We start from the raw sequence: 3,319 nt of genomic DNA, 5'->3' as shown, positions 1-3,319 counted from the left end.
ACACACACACACACACACACACACACACACACACACACAAGTGACCAAACAGCAACAGAATGAGCCAGTGGAGCTGGTGTGTTTCTGATGGAGAGTTGAGCTTAAGAGCAGCTGACAGGAGCATCAAATAACCATCCTCCGTGTGACCTACCCCGTTCATTTCAGTGCACTTTCTCCGCGAGCCTTGTGGTTTTGAGGCGACGGTCCAGTGTTTTCTTCTCCTCTGCACTTCTGTCCGTCTAGACGGCGTGGCACGAGGACATTCACAAACAGCTCCGTGTTCACGACGAGGCAAAACTAGAAACTTCAGAGCTGTTTTAATTAATGCTCCTCCATCCGAGCTAGTTTCTACAGTTTCACGCCGCCATGTTTGCACGTTTGTCTCATTCACCGGAGGAAAGCATGTGAGCATTTAAATAACCAATAATGTTTGGAAGTTGTGTTCACAATTGCCCGGAAGATGGGGCTGTTAGGCGGCTCGCGCTTCCGGTTTTATTATTAGTAAAAAAATAAAATAATAATAAAAAAATAAAATAGCTCTCGAAAAGCTGATTCGGTATTGGTAGTACACTTTCACGTTTTAATTTTAATTCTATGCTTATTTAGTTTGAACAGCTTGTTGATTCTATAGGGTCAGTAAGTAGAAGCCTTGCAAAAAAAATAATGTAAATCGTATTTTTCTTAATAACTAAAAAACATTTTAAAGGACCTTACAAAAGACTACTCATTTTTAGTGTACAAAGACGTTTCGAAGAGTTGACCGTGTTTTATTTTCCTCAAAATAAATGTGAAACTCATACTCAATACACATTTAAGGTGTTTTCTTTTATTTCTTTAAGAGTTTAAAGGTCAGTCTTGCGAAACACAATATACCATTTTTGGCCAGCAAGTAGAAACCTTGCAAAACAATTAAACTATCAGTATAATATATACCACTTAAAATAAATAATACAATTATATATACGTAACACTTGTTTTTTTTTTCATTTTAAAAATCCTAAAGGTCCTTAAATATCTTACAAGGCCGAACTGAAAATTCTAATATACAAAACCTGAAAAACTTCAATGGTTTATGGACATATTTTGCTTTACATGCCAACATTAGTATAGTATGTCCATACATAACACTTAATATGATTTTGAATACTTTTCACAAATGTTAGGGTGCTCTCAAAGTGTTTTGAGGACAATGTTAAAAAATACAATTTACAATTTAAAAAAAAAATGTTGTTCATTATTTGTGGATTGAAATAATTCATAGATTTAAAAACATGCTGATCTTCTGAAATGTTGGGGGTTTTTCAACCTTTGTCAAAAAGCAGAGGTCAGAACCCGCTACCTTTGACCTCACCAGTATGGCTTCAGCAATGTCATTCTGACGTGTCACTGGAGGAAACTATTTCTATCGCGTCACTTCCTGAATGTGAGTCAGGGATAGGTCACGTGACGGGGCTTCGGCGCTCTCCTTCTCCGACTACTTTTGAATTTAAAATATAATTGAACGCCTCGATTCATATGGACGGACTCCGGGGCTTTCTGAAAGATGGTTGTAGGTCGGCTCTCGACAGATGCTCCGCGACGTGTCATCCGCGTCGCGTCTGGAACATTTCCGAACGCAAAATCGACTGTTTTGTGGGCTGCAGCGTCACGTGACCCGCACGCGCCTCGGGTAAAGATGGCGCCCGGCGGTTAGAAAACAAGCAGCGCGAGCAGCGGCGACATCCTTCACTCCGCCGCGACGTTTGGGATCCATAGAAACCGTGTGGAGTACGTGTTTGACTTACTGGACATTAGCTGTCAGACAGCGGGTTTGCTCTGTGTTTTTTGTCACGCTCACAATTCCCGTCGGTTTAGGGCCGCTAAGCAAAGGTATGTTGAGTTTTATTGCGTTTTTTGTTGTTGCGTGAAAGCTGAGGGAGTCTTGCGCTAAGCAGCTAACCTGAGGCGAGCCGTTAGCGCACTTTTGACAAAGTCACTGACAGGAATTATTCGCTCATATGTCATTTTTTGCCACTCATTCTGCTTGTCAGGGTCCTTGAGATTATTTAAACCCGGGTATAGCCTATTTAAAGAGCGTTTTGACTCCTCTTTTGATGTTTAAGGTTGATTAAACGAATCGTGAGGAAAATCACGTTAACTAGCAGCCACCGTAACCAAGACTGAGGAGCTGTTTCACCACATGCAGCACATAGAGAGACTGTATTTTGATGTTAAAAGCGTGTTTATATTATACACTAATGTTATAATGTGTCTTAACCCAGGATCTGTTCCTCGGGGAAAGATTGAACATCTCCGCTGAATATTGAGGACTCGAGAGCAGGACGTTCAGTTCTTATGTTGTGCGTTCACAACCGCCAGGTTATCAACGTTTTGATCATTTCGGAGATCATTATAGTTTTCTTTTGCGTTTAGTCTGGTTTCTAAACGTGCAAGCTGATTGACATCAACGTCCAGCAGCAACGGCAGACCAGTTAGTGTCTTGTTGGATCAGTTTTGGCAAACACGTGTGGAGGTGGACGTTGTGGTGAGCCATTAGCAGCATTAGTTTAGCACGTTGTTGCTCTTATGAGTACATTTCTTGACAAATTAGTGTTGTTTAGGGTTAGATATTATGCAGTGTTCAGTCGCAAAGTTCTAACATTAATAGCATCCCAACAGCATGTGATGGGAAAGATGTGATCTTTAATTGGGGGCTATGTCATTGTCTTTATTAAAGATGTGTGTAGTTTAAGAGGACGTTAAATTACGTCTTATGTTAGATAGTAAAAATGGATGTTTAGCAAAAGTAGAGTCTCTTTATGATTATTAATATTATGGTGTTCTCTGTCCTTTAGACGATGGATCCTGGACAAGATTTGCTTCTGGCTGCTCTTAGTGAAAGTGGAATCTGCCCTAATGATCTGTTTGATGTTGATCCTCAGGACACACTTCCACTCCCTGCTTCACAACAGGTCGTTTAAAACATACATGCAGCATGGTTTACTCATTTTCACGCAGTTTAGTTTTTTCCCCCTTAAATTCAAACCTAAGGCTGGGGGTATTAACACAGATTTTACAAATCCATTTTCAATTGATTAAAATATCTAATAGTTTGGATGTGTATCTGGTACAGTACATGTTAATATTTCGTAAGAAAACTACGAAACTAAAGCTTTAAACTATACAGGCCTTTTTTTGAAGGCCTCTAACACTAGCTTGCTCTTTTTTTCTATTGTATCTGTTTCCTTTTTATTTATTATATAATAAAAAAAACATGGTACGTGTACTGCGTTAAGCTAACTGAGACTCGTTATAGCACTTGCGTATCATTGCTCTTTTG

At 39.7% G+C, this 3,319-nt stretch overlaps 1 long non-coding RNA gene across 1 annotated transcript; it reads left to right on the top strand.

The window, feature by feature from the left end:
- The first annotated feature begins 1,437 nt into the window (after positions 1 to 1,437).
- Positions 1,438 to 2,945, top strand: LOC107579486 (uncharacterized). The gene is made up of 3 exons (XR_001608479.1): positions 1,438 to 1,869; positions 2,413 to 2,524; positions 2,835 to 2,945. It is a non-coding gene; the product is annotated as an uncharacterized lncRNA (long non-coding RNA).
- The last annotated feature ends 374 nt before the right edge of the window (positions 2,946 to 3,319 follow it).

This window comes from Sinocyclocheilus grahami, unplaced genomic scaffold (genome assembly GCF_001515645.1).
Source record: "Sinocyclocheilus grahami isolate Dianchi unplaced genomic scaffold, SAMN03320097.WGS_v1.1 scaffold17730.1, whole genome shotgun sequence".
NCBI classification, from domain to species: domain Eukaryota; kingdom Metazoa; phylum Chordata; class Actinopteri; order Cypriniformes; family Cyprinidae; genus Sinocyclocheilus; species Sinocyclocheilus grahami.
The sequence above is the reverse complement of the archived record's forward strand: the minus strand, read 5'-3'. Positions and strand labels throughout refer to the sequence as shown.